The following is a 25,381-nucleotide window of genomic DNA, read 5'->3' as shown; positions in this document are numbered from 1 at the left end:
AACTTCATGCTTAAATCATCAAAGTCCCTGCTAGTGGCTCATGCCAAACAACAAAGAAGGGAGGAGGGAATGGGCCTTCAGCTCCTGAACACAACCTGGTGGTCTCAGGGTCCACAGCCCACCTGGATCCCTAATGCTCAGGCGGGCCTCCACGGCTGGCTCCCAACACGGTAGCACTAGCAACTTCTCTCAAAGACCTACTAAAAAGACTCTTACACAGGGTAACATGGAGACATGTTAAAAAATATGAGTACTAGTATTGTTGATAATAATGAAATACAATGGTATACACTCAAGTGTCCTATCTTAAGTGAATGGATAATAATAACTGATATACACATAACATAAAACAATCACTGCAATAAAAAATAATGACTTATAAATTCATGCATTAACATGAATGGATTCTAAAAATGTAATATTGAATTTTAAACAGCTACTTAAAGAATAAAACATTACAATAACTGTTAAAAATAAAGAATTTGATTCACACTTTATAGAAATGCATACACATATACATATTTTGGAAATGTATAGGTATATATTAAAATATACATACAAACAAGGGAAAGAAAATCACAAAATCAGGGTAGTGATTATATCTGGGTAACAATGAAGAAGATGTGACCAAGAACAGATATTTAGATACTTAAATTTCTTTAATGGCACTGATAATTCTCCATTACTTATTTTGGTTGGTGGATTTATGAACATTTATTTTATTTTTATACTTTATGGAAGTGTATGCAACTTTTATGTATATAAATATGTATTTATATTATATATGCATGCATGTATTATATACATACATGCACATATATAAATGCAAAATTCTTTCTATGTGGCAAATGTTTACTTGCAAATGTTAAAGATGGTTTAACTAGAAAGAAATAAGAATTGGACAACAGCAGAATTTGTCACAACAGATGAATGTCATAAAACAATGGGAAAACATCAAAGTAACTGACGACCTAGAGTTGTATCTCTAATTAAATATCTGTGTATATGTTTCTGTGTGTACAGGCACATATATTTAGCAGTATTCAAGATATACAGGGGTTGCAAAAAAATGTATAAACACTTTAAGAGATGTAGTTTATGTATTACTTTTCAAAGTTGAATTAAATTATGGTAGCAGTGTGTAGTATGATGTTTGCTCAACTGTGCTTCTACCTTTTTTTTTCTGTCCTGCCTTTTGAATGATGATGCTAACATTCATTTGATTAATGCCATCTTTTGAGCAAATGTCATACTTAAAATGTGAATATATATTTTTTGTAACCCTATATAGAGATTTGAATTTGCTCTTTTTTAACAAAAACAAATTAGATATGCAGTCAACACAAAAAGCTGAAATAAAAGGAATACATCTAAATAAAACAGAAGAAAAAGTAATAAATATATAAAATTCTTGAGGTAAAGAACAAAGGAATAGAGATAATTATCAAAATATAAACTGGTAAATTTTTGAAGGTTGATACAATAGATAAACTTCTTTTCAGTTTCTTAAGAGCATTCATTTTATTTTAGGTTGTTGTAATGAAAGGAATATAGAGGCATTCTTATGTGGTCCTCATAGGACCGGTTAATGAATTTTACAGGGTTTTCCATTTAGATTCTCTTCTATAATTTTACATATTACTTTAGTGATAAAATGCACTGTTACATGCTTCAAAACATTGTATACATACAACCAATATTTAAAAACATAATTTTTGAAGAATATTTATTTTGCATTACTAATTGTACAGTTTTCAAAATTAAATTAATTAATTAATTAATCTTTTCTTTTTTTATGTATTTTTATTCTAAAGAGATGGGGTACAATTCAGGGTTAGGTATACAAATGTTCATTATGCAGGTACTCTTGTTGATGAGGTGTGCCTCTTCCTCCCCTGGCAGTTTCCCTCAACTGCCAATCCCAACCCCTCTCCCATGGCAGTTGAGTTTTTTAAAATTTTATGTTAAAGATGTGGGATACAGTTCAGGATTAGGTATACAAGTGGTCATCGTACAGGTAAAGTTTGGACCTTTCTTTTGTCACCTCACTTTGGATCTCTCTTTTGTCACCTCACTTTGGTTTGAGATCGAGTACCCTTATTGATGTCATGTGCCTCTCCCCTCCCTCTCCTGGCAGTTTCTGGCTATTGCCAATCCTTTTCTTACAGTATTATGGTAAATACTCAGGGTCTGCTTATGAGTGAGAACATGTGGTACTCAGTTCTTTGTTTCTGTGATAAATCTCTGAGTATTATAGACTCTAAATCCATCCAAGTTGCTGTGAAGTCCATAGTTTTGTCTTTATAGTTGTGCAATAATCCATCATGTGTATGTACCATTTTAAAAATCCAGTCCACTTTTAATGGGCAGCACAATTGGTTCCATGTTTTTGCTATTGTGAACAGTGCTTCAATAAACATGTGTGTGCAGGTATCTTTTTTGTACAGAGATTTAAGTTCCTTTGGGTATGTTCCCAGAAGGGGGATTGCTGGGTTGTATCGAAAGTCAATTTCTTGTCCTTTTAGGAATCACCACACTGTTTTCCACAGAGGTTGCACTAGTTTGCATATCCATCAGCTGTGTGTAGAAGCATTCCCATTTCTCCTCATACTCATCAGCATCTGTTGTTTTATTTTTACTTATTTTATTTTATTCTTTTAATTTTTTATTTTAAATATGTTGGGCATGATTCGGGGTTAGGTGTACAGATGTTCATTTTGCAGGTACCTTTGTTGATGAAATGTGTCCCCCCTCCCCTGGCAGATTCCTACTGATGCCAATCCCACCTTCTCCCACCCCTGCCAGTTTCCCACTACTGCCAATCTTTTTCTTATACTACTATGATAATAGTTCAAGGTATGCCTATGAGTGAGAACATGTGATACTCCATTCTTTGTTTCTGCATAGATCACTCAGTATTATAGACTCTAAGCCCATTCAAGTTGCTGTAAATTTCATAATTTTGTCTTTCTTTATGACTGCACAATATTCCATTGTGTATATATACCACATTTTTATGCAGTCCTCTTTTGATGGACAGAGTGCTTGGTTCCATGTTTTTGCTATTGTGAATAATACTGCAATAAACATACATGTGCAGGTATCTTTTTATAGAGTGATTTGAGTTCCTTCAGGTATATTCCCAGGAGAAGGAATGCGGGGTTATATGGTAGGTAGATTTTTAGATCTTTTAGGAATCTGCAAACTGTTTTCCATGGAGGTTGATTAGTTTATGCTCCCATTAACAGCGTAGAAGTATTCCCTCTTCCCTGCATTCTTTCCAGCATCTTTTTTTTTTTTGAGTTATTGATGATGACAATCCTGACTAGAGTTAAGTGGTATCTCAGTGTGGTTTTGATTTGCATTTCTTTGATGACTAATGAGGTTGAGCATTTTTTCTTGTATCTATTGGCTGCTCGTATGTCTTTTTTTGAGAAATGTCTATTCACATCTTTTGCCCACCTTGCAATAGGGCTGTTTTGTTTTGTTCCTTTTGGCCTATTTGAGTTCCTTGTAGATCTTGGATATGAGGCCTTTGTCAGATACATAGTTGGCAGATATTTTTTCCCATTCTGGATGCTACTTGCACTCAAGTCTACTTGTACTCAAGATGGTTTCTTTTGCTTTGCAGAAGCTTTTCAGTTTGATGAGGTCCCACTTACCTAGCTTGTTTCTTATGGCATGGGCTTTGGGGGATTTGATCGGGGAATTGGTTGCCAATTCCAATTTTTGTAACGTTGTCTCCTGTATTTTATAAGATTCTTAATCTTTGAGGTTTTTACATTTAGGTCCTTTGACACATTTGTAGCTTATTTTTGTGTATAGTGATAGGTATAATCTGTACATGGTCAACCAGTTTTCCCAGCACCATTTACTGAATAGGTTCTCCTCTCCTCAGTGATTGCTGTTGGAGGCTTTGTTGAAGATGAGTTAGTTAAGAAATCAAGTTTTTGCTTCCAGAATCTCTATCCTGTTCCACTGGTACATACGCCTGTTCTTGTACCAATGCCAGGTTGTTTTGATTATTGTAGCCTTATAATAAAGTTTAAAGTCTGAAAATGTGATAACTCTCACTTTGTTTCTTTTGCCAAGGATTGTTTTGGCTATTTGTAGTCATTTATATTTCCATATGAATATTTGTATTGTTCTTTCCAGATCTGAGAAGAATTATGTTGGTAATTTAATGAGTATTGCATTACATCTGTAGATTGCTTTGGGTAGGATGGACATCTTAACAATGTTGATTCTTCTAATCCATGAGCATGGAATATTTTTCCATTTAGATTTGTCATCTTTGATTTCTTTGAATGTGTTTTGTAGTTTTAATTGTAAAGATCTTTCAGTTCTCTAGTTAGGAAGATGCCGAGGTAGTTCTTTCTTTCTTTTTTTTGTGTGGCTATTGTGGATGGGATTGTGCTTTTTATTTGGTTCTCTGCCACTTTGTTCTTGATGTATAAGAATGTGACTGTGTTTTACACATTGATTTTGTACCCTGGGACTTTGCCAAAATTCTTTATCAGTGCCAGGAGATTTTGTCAGAGTCTCTTGGATTTTCAAGGCATAGGATCATATTATCAGCAAAGAGGGATAACTTGACTTCCTCTTTTCCTATTTGTATCTCTTGATTTCCTTCTCTTTTCTGATTACTCTAGCTAGGTCTTCCAACATTATGTTGAACAGGAGAGGTGAGAGTGGGCAGCCTTGTCTTATTCCAGTTTTCAGGGGAAATGTTTCCAATTTCTGTCCATTTAGCAATGTGTTGGCTATGGGTTTATCATAGATAGCTCTTACAATTCTGAGGTATGTTCTTGCTGTGCCTTGATGTTCAAGAGTTTTTAATCAGGAAGGGATGATGGATTTAATTGAAAGCTTTTTCTGTGTCTAATGATATAATCAAGTGGTTCTTGTTTTGCATCTGTTGGTATAGTTACTTATATTTTTGGTTTTGTGGATGTTGAACCAGTCTTGCATCCCAGGGATGAAGCCTACTTGATATGTGTTGTTGGATCTGGTTTGTTAGAATTTTGTTGAGAATTCTTGCATCTATAGTCATCAGGGATATTGACCTGTAGTTCTCTTTCCTTTTTGTATCTTTACCAGGTTTGAGTATCAATGTGATGTTAGCTTCATAAAATGATTTGGAAAGAGTTCCATTTTTCTCGATTGTGTGGAATACTTTCAAAAGAATTGATATCAGCTCTTTCTTGTATGTTTTGTAGAATTCTGCTGGAAAACTGTCTTGTCCAGGCCTTATTTATTTATTTTTTTGGTAGGCTTTTTTCATATGATGAAGTCAATTTCCTGGGTTGTTATTGGTCTATTTAGGGTCTCAGTTTCTTCTTGTTTCAACCTGGGAAGGTTTTATGATGTTGGAAAGTTCTCCATTTCATTTATGTTATTGAGTTTCGTTCTATACATGTGTACATAGTAATCTCTAATAATTGTTTGTATATCTTTGGGGTCAGTTGTGACTTGATCTTTTGTATTCCTGATTGTGTTTATTTGGGCTTTTTCTTGGTCATTTTGGCTAAGGGTCATCAATTTTGTGTATCCCTTCAAAGAAACAGCTTTTTGTTTCTTTGATTTTTTCTATGGTATTTTTGTCTCCTATGTCCCATATTTGGCCTTTTACTTTGGTTATCTGGATTCTTGTGCTAAAGTTAGAGTTTTCATTGTCTTATCTTTCCAATTCCTTTGGTGATTTGTTGGGCAGTTAACTTTTTTCTTTCTATTTTCATGATGTGTGTTTGTAGAGATTTAAACTACCCTCTTAATAATGATTTTATGGCATCCCAGAGGTTTTAGTAAGCTGTTTATTTGTTTTCATTTGTTTCCAGGGATTTTTTTAATTTTTGTTTTGATTTCTGTGTTGACCCAGGAGTTTTTCACTGTCTTTGTGGGTTTTGGGGAATTTTGTTGGTGGTGGTATTTATTTTTATTCCACTGTGGTCTGAAATGTTCATGGCAGTATTTCAATTTTGTGAAATTTGTTTATGCTTGATTTGTGCCAAGGATGTGGTCAATTTTGAAGTGCATTCCATATGCTGATGAGTGGAATGTATGTTCTGTGTTTGTTAGGTGGAGCATTCTGTAAGTATCTACTAAGTCCATTTGTTCAATCAACAAATTGAGCTTCTGGATCTCTTTGTTGATTTTTTTTGCCTTGATGGTCTATTTAGGATTGTTGGTGGGGTATTTAAGTCTCCATTATGACAGTGTTAGAGTCAATATCTTTTTTTAGTTTACCTAGAAGCTGCTTTGTAAAAGCTGGTACTCCTGTGTTGGGTGCATATATGTTTACAATGGATATTTCTTGTTGATGAATTAAACCTTTCATCATTATGTAGTGTTCTTCTGTATCTTTTGAAATTTTTGATAGTGTAAAGGTTGTTTTGTCTGATAGTAAGATCATCACTCCTGCTTTCTTTTGTGGTTCGTTCACTTAAAAATTTGTTTTTCATCCTCTGACTTTGAGTCTATGGACATCCTTTGTGGTGAGATGAGTCCTGGAAACAGCAAATTATTGCATCTTTTTAAAAAAAAATTAGTTTTCCATTCTATGTCTTTTCTGTGGTGCATTTAGTCCATTCATGTTCAGGCTGATTATTGAACTGTCATAATGATCTTATAAGGTTGTTTTGTTTCTGTTTAGCTTTTGTGTTCATATATGTGTGTATTTTTGTTTTTGCCAGTATGCTGTGTGTTCTGCTGCTTCTGTGTTTGTGATAATAGATAAACATTCTTTAGAATTAATGGGAGAAGGGGGAATGGTGGAGATAGAGGGAGAGAGAGAGAGAGAGAGAGAGAGAGAGAGAGAGAAAGAGAGAGAGAGAGAGAGACAGAGAGGGGAGAGAGAGAAAAAGACAGAGACAAAGTAGGCATCCAGAATAGAAACCAGAATATTTTTGTAGTCTAATCTTGGAAAAGGCATCCCATCACTATTGCCATATTCTGCTAGTTAGTTATGAGCTAACAGATTAGTCCTCACTCAACAGAAGAGGCTTACACAAGGGCAGAAATACTAGGAGTCAGAGATGATAGGAGGACCACATTACAGGCTACATACCACAATCGGAAACTCCATTTTATGAGACTATTATTAGGTTGATTTCCATCTGCTTATGCTAGAGCAGAAGAAAGAAATACACAATTTATATGATTCTGTGTGAAGGAAAAGGGTATTTGACTTTGGGTCAAATACTTTAGAATAAAGAATAAGGGTATAAGTATATCAATATTTAAAGAAAGATTAAATAATGTTTTGAAATAAGGGAATAATGCCATTATAGTATTATTCAGTACAAGAAAATAAAGTTGTAGATCAATTTTATTTATTTTATTTTATTTTATTTTATTTTTTTTGAGTTGGAGTCTCACTCTGTCGCCCAGACTGGAATGCAGTGGCCGCTCCCAGCCACCGCAGCCTTGACCTGCTGGGCTCCGGCGATCCTTCCACCTCAGCCTTCCAAGTAGCTGGAATTACAGGCGCACGCTGCCACACCCGGCTGATTTTTTGATTTATTGTAGAGATGAGGTCGAACCTGCAGGCTCAGGCAATCCACTCACCTCAGCCTCCCAAAGGCGCGGGATTACAGGCTGAGCCACCGAGCCCTGCTGGTCAATTTTAAATGTAAGTGAAAATCTTAACAATTTTACAGATTTTATTAAGGGCCTAAAATCTATAGATCAATAGATCTTTTAGAAAAGGAGAGAAAAGAAGTGGAGGGGAGGAGAAAATATACAGAAAATGAGTTCATTCACCTGAATTCCAAAACGTATAACTAACACAATAAACAATGTGAATATGAAGCCCTCTCTCCAATTATTTCCCTCCTCAGATAAACAACTCCATAATCACTTGAAGGTACTACCTTGATTGTGAGCCCCTGGGTACATGTGGTGAGTTCTCTACATTCGAACTCTGGAGCTCAGGAAATTAGCACTGGAAATTGCAGATGGGGTAAAAAAGTCAACTCTCATCATGTGCCTTGACCTTCCTATTTCAGAAATGCTTTTTCAAGTGATTCAAAAGATATATTAAACATCTGAGTCTTAGTTTTTTCATATATAATATGAATGTTTTATTATATAACTATAAATTTTATGAGTTTCTGGAAAGTTGGAAGAGCAAAACTAATGTTAAATCAAAATTTCCAAAGTCATTTCAGCAATGTTGCAATAATGCATATGGTATTATACATATAATATTGCTTCTTTTATTATATTCCTGACACCAGTTTCATCCTGGCAAGTCTATTGCCATTTTTAAAAATTAAATTCTTCTTCCTAGCATATCATATTCAGTTTATTATATTGCCTACCTATTGTACCTTAAATAACATACTATATGCTTATGGATTGTTCTTTTTGTCAGAAGTGCTCATCTTTATCTCAAAAATAAAATAAAATAGATAAAACACTGCATTATTCTTAAACTTCCCCAAATCAAAATTCTACTTCCCTCTGACATTTTCCAACAAAGTATTTGAATGAGTGGTTTCTATCATCTGTACTTACTTTCTCTCTTATGCCTATGATGAATCCTTTGAAAATGGCTAAATTGTTTAACAATACCTTTTCTTAATTCAAACTTAGAGGTGTCTTCTTAGTCCTGGTTACACTTGCTTTTTTGTAAGACTTTAAACAAATAACTTTTCAAACCTGTTATTTTCCCTGATTTCATGTCAATATATGACTTAACTCTATCCTAATCCAGTCTTTAGTTGTATAATCTGGGCAGTGCCTTACAAACTCATCTTCTTCTCTCCATTTGTCTTTGTCAATCATTTTTCCTTGGATAAATTAGTATATTTTAAACTTGTAATTATTACTTTTCTGTAGTCTCCTTAAGAATGCATTTAACCATAATCCTTTTAACCAAGATATCTGTCTACATAATCTTTCTTTGTCTGAACACTGATGTGAGAGTATTGATGATCAAAATAAAGCATTCTGCTGGAGAAAAGACATTAAAAAGAGACAAAAAAAGAGTATCCATTGACAAAAGTAATTTCATTTTCAACTCTTGGAACCTTAAAAAAAGAATGTGTTTTTCAAATTTAGTAAACAAGTTTTAAGCATATAAATGGGCATATATGCTGAGGCAAATTTACACACACCAAAAAAGGTAGCACAGGTGTCCCTCCAAATCCTGCCAAATCTCTTTGCTAGAATTTCAAATATGCTTTAATAACTGTACAAAACTTCCATCTGCATATGCTAGAGCAGAAGAGCAAAAATACACAATTCATATGACTCTTTGTGAAGGAAAAGGTATTTGACTTTGGATCAGATACTTTAGAATAAAGAATAAGGGTATAAGTATATCAATATTTAAAGAAAGATTAAATAATGTTTTGAAATAAGTTAAGATAATAATGCCATTACAGTATTTGAATTTTGATTAGGAACCAAAGATGTGATCATCATGGTTGTTTAGTAGAGGAAATTGCAAGGGATTAGGGGCAGCTGGGTATAACTGTTAGGTTGATTTCATATCTTGGCTATTGTAGACAATGTGCAATGAACATAGAAGTACAGATATCTTTTTGACACATTGATTTCATTTTTTGAAATGTTTACTCAGTAGTGATTGCTGGATAATATAGTTGTTCTATTTTTAAAATTTTGAGGGACCTTCATGCTCTTTTATAATGGCTAAACTAGCTTACATTCTTACCAACAGTGTACAGGGTTTTTCTTTTTTCCACATCCTTGCCAACACATATCTCTTATCTTTTTTATAGTTATCATCTTAACAGTTGTAAGCTGATATCACACAGTGGTTTTGATATATCTTTCCTTAGTGGTTACTGATATTGTCCTTTTAATATACCCCTTGGTAATTTTTGACCTTCTTTTGAGAGAAGTAAATAAATTCCTAGAAATATAACCTTATCAAGAAGAATTCATGAAAAAATAGAAATTCTGAACAGACCAATAATTAATAAGAAGATTAGATGAATAATTAAAAAATCTTCTATAAAATAAAATTCTAGTACATGATGGCTTTACAGCTGAAATTCATTAGACATGTCAAGAAGAATTAAACAAGTCCTCAAATTATTTCAGAAAGTTGAAGACAAGAGGATATGTCTAAACTCATGTTACAAGGTCAACATTATCCCGACACCAAAGCCAGACAATGACACTACAAAACAATAACTATAGGCTACATCTCTGAGGAACATAGATGCAAAAGTCCTCCACAAAATATTAGAAAACCAAATTTAATGTCACATTAAAAAGATCATTTACCATGATCAATTAACAATTCTAAGAGATTTATATTTGATGTGCAAGGATGGTTCATCACAGATGAATCAATAAATGAAATACACTCCATTAACATGTTTAAGAACAAAAACCTATTTTCATATACGTAGTTCCAGAGAAAGCTTTAGACACAATTTATAATAAAAACACATAATAAAAACTCTCAACAAATTAGGTATAAAAAATATACCTCAACACAATAAAGACTATATATATGACAAGCCCACAGCTAATATAATACTAAATAGTGAAAAGCTGAAGTTTTTCCTATAAGATTAAGTATAAGACAAGGATGCCCACTCTTGTCACTACTATTTGACATAGTCCTGGAAGTTTTAGCCAGAGCAATTAGGCAGGAAAAAGAAAAAAACAGGCATCCAAATTGGAAAGGTAGAAGATGAATTGTCACTGATTGTATACGACATGATCTTATAAATAGAAAACCCTAAAGACACCTCTAAAAAGAAAAATAAACTGTTAAAATTGACAAACAAATTGAATACCATTGCGGGATACAAAACCAACAAAATAAATCAGCTCTTCCGTACATTAACAATGAACTATTCAAAAAAGAAGTCAAGAAAACAGTGTAATTTACAATAGCTGTGAAAATTTAGGCAAAAATTTAACCAAAGAGATAAACAATTGGTACACTGAAAATTATAACAGCGATGAAAAAATTGAAGAAAACACAAATAGATAGAAAAATATTCCATATTCATGGATTGAAAGAACTGATACTGTTAAAATGTTCATACAAATCTAAGTGTCCTAGAGATTCAGTGCAATCCTTATCAAAATTACAGTGATATTGTTCACAGAAATAGAAAAACCAATCCTAAAATTCAAATGGTACCCCAAAAGATCTTAAATATCCAAAGCAATTTTGAGCATAAAGAACAAAGTTGGAGGTACCACATTACCTAATCTCAAAAGCTACTACAAAGCTACAGTAATCAAAACACCATGGTACTGGCACAAAAACAGATATATCAACCTTTGAATCAGGGGAGATCCTCATAAATAAATCTTCATTATGATCAACTGATCTTCACCTGAGGTGCCCCAAACACAACAATGAATAGGAAAAGGACAGTTTCTATAATAAGTGATGTTGGAAAATCTGAATATCCACATGCAGAAAAGTGAAACTGGACCCTTACATCATACCATCTGCAAAAATAAACTCAAAGGATTGAAGATTTTGTCATAATATCTGAAACTGTAAAATTAATAGAATTCAACCATAAAACTACTGAAACAAAGGGAAAAGTCTACATGACATTGGTCTGGGCAAAGATTTTTTAGATCTGATCCCAAAAGCATAAAAAACAAAGCAAAATTGAAAATACTGTTGCATTAAACTTAAAACCTTCTGCACAGTAAAGTCAACAGCAGAGTGAAGAGTAAAAACCTAAGAAATGGGAAAACATATTTACAAGTCATACACCCCAGATGAGGGATTAATATCCAAAATATATAAGGAACTCAGTTCCATAATAAGAAAACAACCTGATTTTCAAATAAGCAAAGGATCCGAATAGTTTTTATAATAAAAATTTCCTAATCAAATAATATGCTATTAACCCCCCAAAAGATTTTAAATACTGTATTCAATTTATTCCATTTCATATAGGAAAACAGGGAGGCCATGAAACTTGCATAATCACATATAGTAATATGTGGCAGGACTGATAGAAGTTAAATGAGTACCAAAAATTATGGTGAGAAGGATTGCTATGATTATACCATTATTGAGCAGCATGACTTTTACTCTTGTAACTAGAAAATGTTGTCTTTGGACATGTAACTGATACCAGTCATAGCCTACCCACTCGTAGAACAATAACACACAGTCTTAGTGTGAAGCAGAAGATGGCATGTACTTTATGGATGTTTTAAAAATTTCAATTATTTAAATGTCATTAAAAAACACAATTCATTGCCTACGTATTCCATCACTGATGACAGCTCTAGGTTCTGTCGCTATGATTTTTTTGTCTTTTTAATGTTTTCTAAAAACAAAAACTAATCATAGAAAACAGGGATTTTTCCATTACACCTTTTGTTTGTTCCTATTATTCAAAAAATTCACCTTAAAATGTATTCACCCTTTTCCTTTTCATCACAACCTCAATGTTTAAGCTCATCAATTTTCCGAATACTAGCATGAAAATGAGGCAATGCATTTTTCTTTTACAGTATTCTCTTTTATGTTCACCTACAATCATTACTTATTCTCAGGAAGCTTTAGAAATTTTTACTTTAAAGAGATTAGTCAAAAAGGACTATATTTCATATTACTATTATTTCATAGAATGTGCATCATTCTGATAACTTTATATTTACTTTTCTTATTACATTTTCAGTTTAATACTCTCTAATTTTGAGCATCAGTAATTCACATTTATTCACACACAAAATATCATTGCAAAAAACATTTTTCAATGGCCACAAATAGATTACTGACTCAGATATATCTGTTATTTTTCTTCAATAATGTTGCTTTTTATTCCACACAAATTTTGAAATAATCTTATAATTTTCTTATTCTTAACATCTCTAAGAAATAAGTACTACATAAAGTTAGATCTAGTTATTTTCTTTTCTATATTTTACACACATGATACTTACTTTGGAGTCACTATCTTTTATAATTTATAATTCTTCTAAAATTAAACTGAGTTTGTTCTGAAAATGCCCACTCTCCCAGAACTGTTTTTAATCCTAAAAATACAACATGCTTATTGAATGAGGCAGCAACAACCTTTAATGGTTTTTATCAACCCACATTCAAGTGAAAATTCCTGTTGATTTGCATTTGGCACAGATTACTGGGTAAGCATCTTTCTAATTGAGGTAATAAAGTCACTTCCAAAGAACTAAAAAAGAGAACCTCAGGCAATGTTATCTTCACTTAAAAAGACCTGGTAAATATAAAGAGCACCATATGGTCTAAAGCTATTTTTTATAAAGGACTAAAATTTCTATCCAATTTACTTAGTACTAATCTATTTTATAACACTTTGGAAAAGCACACTTTTTTGTGTGTGGCGGCTGTGTCCTTATGCTTAAAATCTGAGTCTTGTTCAATGCTAAGGAAGTTAACAAGAGAGTCCGATCAATGAACACTTTTATTATATGGATTCATTCAAATCCCAGTATTGATTGCAATCAAGTTCGAAAATATTACTTACAGCTGTGGCTCAGAACCACTTGTGTTTGTGGCCGTTTTAATTCTGATTGTGTACCATTCCTTTTGGACAATCTCAAATCCAGCCAGAGTATAGTGAGTTTCTCATGTCCTGTGTCTAGCAGGTTTGGAGCATGCAGGTTGATTTTTAAAAAAGAATAATTTTAACTGTTTCTAGCCCCTCTCTGCCACAGTATAAATCCTGACTCTGCAAAAATTCATGGAGATTTTATATGCCACTAAATTTTAAGGATTAAGCAGAACTATCAAGCAATCAAAAACAATATCAACAACATACATTAGGTCCCATGAGATTATATTCCAGCCAGACCTGCTTTGCCTTTAATTGCCTCTTTCCTACAATGTCAAACTCATTTCAATACTTAATATTAGGTACCCTTCAAATTCATATATTATGTAAATAATATTGCTAAAAATATGGGAGATTTTCTAGGGCAAGAATTCAAAACAACAAAAAAAGTATGTCAAATGCTGAACACTCGAAGATAATCAAATTCAAAATATAGGTAATCTTTACAAACATACTTATGTTACGCAAGTTGACATTTCAGATATCAATCTATCAAAATATACTAATTTGACACCAGAGGAGCTTAAAACACAAGTTTATGGTGTTCATTCAATATTTGAGTAGCTTTTACAAAATCTTATTATTTTAGATTATAACAGAATTTCTGATACCTGATGAGCTCTCCCAACATTAACTATAAAACTGGACCAAACATACAAATGAAATGTTTTCAGGCACTAGAAAACAGGGAGCTCACATTGAAACCTGTCATTGGGAGAGATCTGAGATCTCCCACTCTCCCTGCCTGACTTATATTTCTAACTCTATAGTTCAGTGGGATGAGGTCCAAGCATATTACAATGGTCATATTAATGGAAGAAACAAAGACCAGAGCTTGAAACTACCTCATGGCTGCAATATGCAGATGGCAGCATTAACAGGGATTGAGCTGTGCAGAGATGGGCCCTAGATATTCATTTTGACCTCTGGGGCATCCTTGGCTAAGAGCAGGGAAGATTCATTGATATGCAGGATTTGCTGCCACATAGGGCCTGAGGCTCAGAGGCACCCTATGTTTTAGCTTAATGATCTGAGGTCACCATCTCAAAATTCTTAAAAAATTTATATTTGCATTTGTCATTTTTAAATGAACTCCAATAGGACAATGACACTTACATCATGGGCTTGGACCCTCAGATCCCACTTGTTCTCATTTCCTGTTTTCTCTCTGCCTCCATAGAATGGGTTCCCAGCCGTCTATTTCCCTAACTTTGGTACCCCAGTCCCAACTGATCTCCCTCTTTTCCATTCCTGTCTGACATCAATTGCCTCTCTCTGCTCTTGGTGATGTGGCAGAGAGGGGCTAAAAACAGTTAAAATTATTCCTTTAAAAAATCAACCTGCATTCTCCCAACCTGCTAGATATGGGATGTGAGAAAACTAAATAGCCACAAGCTGCTTTCCTGGAAATGCAAGATAGCAATTGATTAACAACCTTATCCTCACATCCTCTGTTTGTGAAGTTATCGGTTTCAACCCCTGTTTGTCATGTATATCCTGGAGACAACTTGCTCTTTGAAAATCTGATTTTGCTAAATACCACCTTGCAAATTCCAAAGAAAAATGTATAGCAGCCGGCTCCGTGGCTCAGCCTGTAATCCCGTACTTTGGGAGGCTGAGGTGAGTGGATTGCCTGAGCCCGTGGGTTCGAGACCTGCCTGGGCAACTTGGCGAGACCTCATCTCTACAATAAATCAAAAAATTAGCCGGGCGTGGTAGTGCATGCCTGTAGTTCCAGCTACTGGAAGACTGAGGCAGAAGGATCCCCAGAGCCCAGTGGATCGAGGTTGCAGCGGCCGGGGAGCAGCCACTGCACTCCAGTCTGGGTGACAGAGTGAGACTCCAACTCAAAAAAAAAAAAAAGAAAAATGTATAGCTATACAACTCGACCCCCCTCCCCTACCTGAACTAACACATAAAACCCCTCTCCTCTTACTTACTGTGGGTTGCTCAGCCTTGGGGCATTAGCCTGCTGAGTCGCAGCGGCACTAATAAAATGCTACTTCCTAAGATAGCCTCGGTGTCGCAGTGGGGACAAAAGTGTAGGGTTGGAAATATGTATCCCACAATCTCATAAGCAGAGCATAGAATACTCTGTTCCAATATGTCAGTAACACAGCATATTAATTTGGCAACTTTGTGGTGGGAACCCTCTTACCTGTTTTTCTCCTGGTGAAAACCAGGTCCTGACATGGAAGTTACAATTCCTTGAGGGCCACCTATCTGTCATGGTCTGGAGTGGTAGGCCATTGAGAAAGAGACATTGACTTTCTTGTCAATAGACTGCCATCTTTAAAGTACGTGGGGAAAAATATCAGCTACTGTAATAAGAAAAAACTATAATTATTAAAAGATGAAGAAAAATAATAGGCTGAATACTAATAATAAATATTCTCAGAAAATTGGCAATGGAATTTTGATCAAACCATTTATAAACACCTATGGCTAATATCAAAATAATGGTGCAGCACAATATTTTCCTCCTAAGACTGGGAACAAAACAAGATTTACTCTCATCATTTTTATTCAATATTTTGCTGAATGTCTTGGTCAGAGCAATAAGAAAATAAAAGTCCTAAAGATTGGGAAGTCAGAAGTAATAGTGTCATTATTCACAGATGACATGACGCTCCTGTAAAAATAATTGTGAATCTTGAAAAAACTGAATGAAAAACAAAATTTGGCAATGTTGCAGAATATAAAGTCAGGAAACAGAGAAACAAAAGATAGTTTTTTAATATAAAATTCCCAAAAGAATTTAAACAAGTGATCAATGGGCATGCAAAAAGATGTCCAGCATCATATTAACTATGGAAATACAAATAAAAGCAAACTGAGTTTTCAATTAATAACCACTGAAATGGCTACAATTAACAAGACTGACAAAGCAAATGATGGTGAAGTGGAGCCCATGAAACACTCCTCCCTGTTTGGTATGATTTTACAATGGTACAACCATTTTGAAAGAGTTTGGCAGTTCTTGCAAGGTTCACCACAGGCTCTATTAATTTTACTCCTAGATATTTTGCCATAGGAAATGAAAATTTATATCCTCAAAAAGACATACATGTGTAGGACTCATAGAAGCTCTGTTAATTACACTCAAAAGCTGAAAATAGCCCAAATAAATAAATTGAATCACTTGTGCCTAGGAATTCAAGACCAGCCTGGCTACATAGTTAAGCCTCATCTCTACAAAAAATAAATTAGTTGGTGTGTGGTGGCAGGTATCTGTAGTCTCATCTACTAGGGAGGAAAGATGGGAGGACTGCTTGAGCCCAGGAGGTTGAAGCCTCAGTGAGCTAGAATCCTGGCACTGCACTCCAGCTTGTGTGACAGAGTGAGACAGGAAAGGAAGAAAGAAAGAAAGGAAGGAAGGAAGGAAGGAAGGAAGGAAGGAAGGAAGGAAGGAAGGAAGGAAGGAAGAAGGGAGAGAGGGAGGGAGGGAGGGAGGAAGGAAGGAAGAAAGGAAGGAAAGAAGGAAGGAAAGAAGGAAGGAACAGAGAGGGACAGAGAGAGGGAAGAAGAAGGAGGGAGGGAGGGAGCGAGGGAGGGAAGAATTGATTTTTTATGCAATAGATTATTGTTCAGCAATAAAAATGAGTATACTTCTGATATAGCTTTAGAAAGAAATCTCAAAAACATGCTGAGAAAAACAAGTAGTACACAAAATGTACATTATTCTGATTTCTTCTACATGAAGGTCAAGAATTAGCAAAAAACGTTATAGTGGTGGAAATCAGATCTGATTCTGTGATAGAAATTGTGAGGAGGCTGATGGGAAGAGTTGAACTGACTGCCAATGGCCATAAGATCTTTCTGTGATGATAAAAAATGTTTTGTATCTTGTTTAGAATGGTAGTTAGATGGGTACATTTGTGATAACTCAGAATTATACATTCAAATTAGGTATAACTTGTATATAAATTATTTTTCTGTAAACTTGATTAGAAAAAAACAACATAAATGTCATCTAATGCTTTTATTTTTTTAAATTTAGTTTCAGGATTTATCTCTTCAGATGACTGCACACGTTTATATTTAGATATGCAACCAAATTTTGTTTAAAAAACATATCAAATAGGAATTAACCTCTTTTTCTTAAGCATCAATCTGGTTTTTTTTCCCTCTTGCTTGGATATGAATTATCAGAGAAGATTTTTAGTTCTTTAAATTACTTTAACTTCAAAAATAATCGCTTATTGTATGTCTTATTTTTTTCATCACCTAAGTATGCATGATATTTTATTAATTTGAATCACTAGCCTCTATCTAAGTTGCTTAATTCATAATACTCGTAAAATGAACTACCCTAGTATTTCCCTACATGCCATCTGACATACTGAGGGCTCCAGAGTCAAATATCACTTTCACCGAGAAGTGTACAGTACCAAGGTAGGAGACTGGCAACCGCAGTCTGTGTGTGGCAGTGCTGACACCAGTGAATTACCACCTGTCTAGATAGCTTCCTTAGAGAACAGAGTAGATGCTTAACTTGTTCTATGCCGTTAACCTGCACCAAGATGAAGTTTGGGACCAACTAAGAATTGACAGTAGGACCTTAATGATGGAAAACAGGTCTATAAAATACATGTGGATAACTTTCCTGAATGCCTTGCTCTTTCTAGTTGGAAGCCTTTTGTTTTGATGGCCAGCTACTGCAACAGATTTTACAACACAAGTAAAATCAAGAATAATAATCCACAGAAATTCTGAATGGCTTCAGGAGGTGTATAGAGTTTTTTTTTTTAAAGCTGGAAGAATAAAAAAGAAACCAGAAAAAGAAAAACAAATCTAAGCAAGTTTACAAAGCAAGTGTGGAATGGAGCAAATAAAACCAGGCAAATTCACGATTCTATTCTGGAAGGGAAATGTAGCTGTGGCTGCTGTGATCTGCTTGCATCCACTCAATACTCACCTTTGAAACTGGCACACTCTGCAGTCACTGCACATCTCTGCTAGAGGCTTCTCCTTCCCTACAGAAGCTGGTTCAGCTTCAGGGAAGCAAGCTGGAACTGCCTTGGAGTGAACAATCATGAAAGAAGTCCTTCACAGGCCTTCTGGATGACGATGTGGCATGTAAATACCTAACTTCTTTGCTTTCATGAGAATAATTCCAAGGAATATTGCTCATACTGTCTCCTGGAGTTCCCCAGTGAGATCCAGGTACTCCTTTGCACTCGAAGGAGTTGATAACTTTCTTGATAATGTACTCCTTACTGGATTCCTTTCTTTTGTCTTACTTTCCCACTTCCCTATCAGTGCTTCCTGAATTCTATTCCCAACTAACTACATTGAAATCCTTGTATGACTGTTGTGGGAAGACAAAGTACAAGGGGGAGCCAAGTGACAATAAAAGACAGGAGAGAATACTAAATGTTGTATATATGTTTTCTGTCATTGAAATATATTTTAATTATGAGAAAGACTTCTATAAAATCTACTAGATAATTATATGCCCCTGATTCCTAAGCCAAATAAATGCAATCACTATTTCCTGAGAAATGCAATTGAAGGGGTGAGATTTTAAGGCAAAATCAATCTCATTCCAAAGTTTAGGCAAAGGTTGGATGGCCTGCTTACTGTCATGCCTCTCCTTATTCTACCACACCTTATCTACTCCCTTGGTAAACTCAGAGAGAATTTTCTAACCTGGCTATTTTTAAAGTCAAAGTCTGGGAGTCACTTTTCCTAAAAAGTTCTGTAAATCTGACATGTAACTCATTTTCTCACTCTTCTTATGTGGACTGAAAATTGAGTAAACTTTCTTGGTCTTTCTTCTCTTTCATCCTCCATGTGGCTTGAGAGGTAATCTGTAAACTACTCACCACCCTCTACCCACTCTCTTGCTTGTTCCTCCCAATTACTCCTCACCAAAGGACACGTCAAGATTAAAGATTCCAACTGGACTACTCCACTCTAGGTATTAGGGTGAAGTGCACTCTCACCCCATTTCCTGGGTTCCATTTCTTTTGTCATTGATTGAATAAGCATTGTAATGGCCTTTTCTTACCAAGTGATAACATCTAAAGTTTCATTTTGGGTTCAGGGCAAAAGATGCTCCCAAAGTCTGTAAGATAGGCCATACACTCCAATTTAATTTATCAAAGTTTTGCAATGTCGTTTGTAGCTAAAAGCACAGCTAGCAATTTGGTTTTGGTTTTTGCCTCTTTTTTGAATTTGTGCTTGTGTGTGCAGGGGCACAGAAAAATAAGGGAGATGGGTGGTGAGAATTCAATATAAATTGGTTGCTTTCTTATTTGCTTGCTTGAGAAATAATGAAGAAATTGAAACAGAAAGAGAAAATACCTCTGGATTCGAAGAAGACAGGTAGGAAAGCAGCAACAGACATCTCATTAGGGACCAAACATCATGATGAATATTTCAGTGGATTTTTGATTCAGTCACTCATGAAATATTAATTGAGAGATACTGTGCACCAATGCTATTTTACATATAAGTTATCTAGGACTAGGTAAGGTATAGGAAATTAGATAATGTATTGAAAAAAATAAGAAAAGGGTATAGGAAAAGCTAGATCAGGGTAGACAATAATATATTTAGTAAAGTGGTCAAGGAATGTCTTAATGAAAAGATTAAGTTTGAAAACACATGTAAAGAAAGTGTAGAATTAGAAAAAGCGGAGGAAACTTCCTGCAGTGTGTTTGAGGGAACATCCTGGGATGTCCCATGACCAACAAGGTTTCCAGTGTAACTGGAAGAGAGGAGAAGACAGTAGGAGATGAGGTTAGGGTGATAATAAAGATCATTATAAGAACTCTGCATGATACTTTTTGTTAGAACATACAACATGTGAGAAATTTAAGTCAAAAAGTAACAGGTACTGATTTCAAATTTATAGAGATCACTCTGGCCCTAAAGTAAAAAATGTAGGAACAGAAGGTAGAAGCAGAGTGAAAAGCTAGTAGGTCATTGCAATGATAGAGGTGTTAAAAGACAGTGATTTGAGACAAATAGCAACAGTAAGATAAAATAGATCATAGGAATGCATTTGAAAGTAGAGTCCACAAAATTTTCTGACATAGCGGATGTGGAATGTGAAATCAATGAATGAAATATGACTCTATCTCCTTTGGCCTGAGGATCTGAAAGAGGCATCAGTGATTTGAATGTAGGGGGAATAAAATCAAGGTTTGGTATTGACATTCCACTTTAGGTGGGCAATCTGACTGTTGCCCCTTTGTTTTGGTAATAAGGAAATTTCTCTTGCCCCTTGCAAACCACAGTGTTTGACTCTCATACCACGACTCTAAATTCATTTTAAAAGTCTTAAGGTAGAAATAAGCTGATTTGTAAAAAAAAGAAAATAAGTTAAACTTAAATGGAAAATAATGAAATAGAGCAGTCTCTACGAAGAATATTCCTACTGGGAGTAGCTGAAAAAACAAGTTATTGTTAAGTTCTCTGATGGCCTTAATGTCATAAATCCAATGGATGGAATATTTTTCAGTCTTTACTTTTCTTGGGCTCTTAGCAAAATTGGCCAAGGTCATCTGTTTCTTTTCCTGAAACACTCTCGTCTCTCATCTTGGCAACTTTATGTTCTTCAGTTTTTGACTATGCCTTTTAGTTTATATCACATGATCACCATCCTCCCATTTGGTCAATACATGTAGAAATTTCTCAAGTATTCATTTTATTTCATTTTCAGAAGCAAGTGATTACTAAGTTTCTTCTCTCAATAGTACTGATGTATTATAGCTTGATTATTGTTGAAGTTAGATCTATAATATAACCTTTATTTCTCATTTGAGATCCAACTAGGATTTGGTCTAATTGGAATCAGCACCTAAGGAAAATTATTTTTACATAAATTCTTAGAGAACACTGCTAAGGTAAAAGGAACATAAAATGTTAAGGCTTTTGATAATGATTGCTAACTTCTCTCTAATGTGTGAATTTACACTATCACCAGAACATTATTAGTCTTAATATTGAACAATTTGATCAGTTAAATATATCTTCATATTTATATCTTTATTTGCTAGCAACTTGTATTTTAGTTTTGAATTACTTGTTCTTATGCTTTGTTTTTTAATATAGAACATTTTTATTTTCTGACTTAAATTTTTAAAAAACTCAGTGCATTGAAAATGGGTAACCAGTCTCTGTATTGAAATTATATTTCCTTTGAATAGGTGAATGTTTTGCACCGACTCAATAAATAAAATATCCATATAAGTAGAGCATCCTTACTTTGAAATTCAAAGCACAAAATGCTCTAAAACTCTATACTTTGGGTACAGCAACACGATGTCACAAGTGGAAAATTCCACACCTTGCCTCACGTGCTGGGTTTCAGGCTAAATGCAACCAATACTTTGCTTCATTCATAAAAGTATTATTGTATAAAAGTACCATGAGGCTATGCACATAAAATGCAGATGAAACATAAATGAGTCTGTATCTAAACTTAGATTCCATTTCCAAGATATCTCATTATGTATATACAAATATTCCAAAATCTAAAAAAAATTAAACTCTTGAACACTCTGTTTCTATGTATTTTGAACAAGGGTTGCTCAATCTACTTTTTGTATTTTGTAAAACTTCTACAAGTCACCACCCTCTACCCAAAGCCCAGTCTGGTTTTTCAATCACAATGGGTGCTCAACACAACTAAATTGAAATTTTATACATAATGTATAAATTCAGATAATGATTATAGATTTCCTACACTTACTATAAAATTATTTCTTCTAGGGTTTAAAATTCAGTATGTAATTTTATAAAATAATTTAATGTGCTTTTTAATGACATGGATTATTATGGTTCTTCATAACTTTTAGAGTTGTACTTAATAGAATACATTTTCTCATTGTAGGACATTGTAGAACTTTACTTATTTCCTTATTATCCAAACTATACAGAAAATAACCTTTACATTAATTCTTAAGTATTCATAAACAATAATAGTGTGATTCTGATTGTCTTTCTAAAAGTATTCTAGGCTTAATTAAATATCAATCGGGAAAGAGATTATTTAGGAATACAAACAATTTATTAACATGGAAAAGAACAGAAACTTGTTATATGCTGTATTTATAAACTAGAAAATAGTGCTTGGGGAGTAAATAACTTTGTTCTTTTACTTGTTTGTGTTTTCTATACAGTGTGGTGACTACCACAGCTTATAATTAGCCATAGAAAGAAGAGTATATGTGATAAATTTTCAAAAATACCAGAAAATTTTATTCTCAGAATGCCATCCTCATACCTTATTTTATTCATTTTATTGAAATAAAACTGAATAATCAGAGCTAAGATGTTGCCCTTTCTATTCTGAATTACATTGCTATTTACATTGATTTGCATAAGTGAGGTTTTTTATATCTGCAAGTGAATATTTTTACTAATTCTAATCTTTCCTGATAGTAATACAGACATCACTAATAGAATAATGGGAGCATAACTATTAAGCTGAAATTTAGCTCTTAAGTGATAGTTCATCAATACATTTCTTACAGTACTGCATGATTTCCTTTGTGGTGAGATATTTGTGTGCATAGCATGCATTCGATATAGTATATTTCTCTTTCACCTTCTACTTTTTATACTTTGTATAACTTCTACAGGTCACCACCCTTTACCCAATGCCCAATCTGGTTTTCCACTCACAATGGGTGCTCAACACTTTTGAATAGAGTGGTATATAAATAAAAGTGGGATCTAGAAGCTAAAATACATATTAGCATACACTCATTGTAGATGGTGCAGATATAATTATTGTTATAATAAATAACTGGTATAATAAGTAGAAGGGCAATATGTAATTCATTATTTAATTAGTTCAAATCTATGGACCTGTGTAGGCCGATGAAAAATTGCCAAGGTCAAGGTTACAAGAGGTTACTCCTTTATTAGGCTCTTAACTTCTCAAGCCTGGAGACAATGTACTTTCCTCCATTATATTCTCAATACTTTGCACGATGAGTATTCAGTACGTTTTAAGTCCTAGATAAACATTGTGAAAGGGAAGAAGGAGCAGTTCATCCCTAAAGGGTTTGAAGCCAAAAGCCGAAGTAGCAAAAATGAAACCAAAGGAGGAGAAAATGCAAAGGAGAAGAGACTGGACTGTGATCTGATTCTCTGGGGATTGACCTTCAGCCCCTGCCTTCCCCACCCAGCAGGAAGTTCTAGATACCTCACCATCCCCAAGTGCCTGACGTCTCTTGCCTGATCCTTGCTAGGGATTCAGTGATGGGCAGATCAAGATTTGCGAGGTAGAGACAGGGCTCCTGCTTTTGAATCTCTCCAGCCACCTGGATGTCATGAGAGATCTGAGCTTCACACTCAGTGGCAGTTTGATTTTGGTCTCTACTTCATGGGACAAGACTCTTCGCATCTGAGACCTGAATAAACATGGTCAACAGATTCAGGTGTTATTGGGACACAAGCTGTTGTACCATCTCCCCAGACTGCAGCTTGCTGTGCTCTGAAGCAGGAGAGAGGTAAGTCTGTCTTTGGAGCAGGGGTCCTACTCATTAATTTGGAAGCTGGAAAGCCACCAAAGCAGTGTTGTCTCCTGTGACTTCTCCCCTGACTCTTCCTTGCTCTCATGGCTTCTTAACATACCAATGTGATTATATGGAGACCCTACACTAGCAAAAGGTTGAGGACACTCTACCACACCCAGGTCGATCCCACCGTGGACGACAGTGATGTCCATATTAGTTCATTGTGAGCCTTCTCCAGAAGGCTTGTACCTTGCCACAGTGGCAGATGACAGACTACTCAAGATCTGGGACCTGGAACTGAAAACTCCAATTGCATTTGCTCCTATGGCCAATGGTCTTTGCTGCATATTTTTTCCACATGGTGGAGTTATTGCCAAAGGGCAACAATGGTCACCATCCAGTTCTGGACAGCTCCTAGGGTCCTATCCTCACTGAAGCACTTATGCCAGAAAGTCCTCTGAAGTTTCCTCACAGCCTATCAAGTCCTAGTTTTGCCAGTCCTCAAGAAAATGAAGGAGTTCCTCCTCAAGAAAATGAAAGAGTTCCTTTTAAACAATGCTACATATCTTGTTTTCTTTAAAGCAGGATAAATCTTTCTGGCAAAGGAGTAGCTGGAATAATGGACCAAAAATCTAGTCTTGGATTGAAGTAGCATTTCTCTGGGATTGTGAATAGAATGTAACAAAGCAAGACTCCAGTGGACTAGTCCTAGATCTTTCTCTCCCTGGCATGTGAAGAGATTCCACTTCTGTAGTGATAAGGCTTTACCACAAATCTTCATTCCACTATGAACAGCAAGTGTTGAACTCTTTCTAGTGATTTTGATCCAAAGTACAGTTATCAATGTTTTGATAATGCAAGTAGGCCTCCAGAGCCTCTCTAGTGGCAGAAAGGTCCACACTCCCTCAACTGGGAAGAATGACTTCTACCTTGTACCCATCATTTTTGTGTTTCTAATGCAGTGGTAGCATTGTTTAAAGTTCTTTCTTGCAGTAGCCAGAGTTGCTTTGATGTTGGCAAGTGTTCTCTCTCCTTGGGCTCCCCTCTGACCAGCAAGACCAAGTTTTCATGGAGTCATTTGATAGGAGGTTTTGACTTAGCTTAACTAAATTTCAGAGGAATCAGAGGCTGTGCTGCCTGATCCAGACCACTATTATTGTCTTTTTTTCCCAAATAAGGGTTTGCACGTTTAGGAGATGACAAATTTGTATGTCAGATTATACAAGGATGTCTTCTTAAACTGCATGACTGCAGATGGCTACTGAGTTGTCAGCAGCCATTTATTGGCATCATATTTATTTGTAATTTCTCAACAGATGTTAAGGTATAGCTGTGTTTTTCTCG

At 34.9% G+C, this 25,381-nt stretch overlaps 1 pseudogene; it reads left to right on the top strand.

Moving 5' to 3' along the window:
- Positions 1-24,627, top strand: part of LOC103270314 — a 26,699-nt pseudogene extending 2,072 nt beyond the window's left edge.
- Positions 24,628-25,381: the final 754 nt, after the last annotated feature.

This window comes from Carlito syrichta, unplaced genomic scaffold (assembly GCF_000164805.1).
Source record: "Carlito syrichta isolate Samal-C Ts95f unplaced genomic scaffold, Tarsius_syrichta-2.0.1 Scaffold309789, whole genome shotgun sequence".
Classification (NCBI taxonomy): Eukaryota; Metazoa; Chordata; class Mammalia; order Primates; family Tarsiidae; genus Carlito; species Carlito syrichta.
This window is presented reverse-complemented; position numbering and strand designations above follow the sequence as displayed.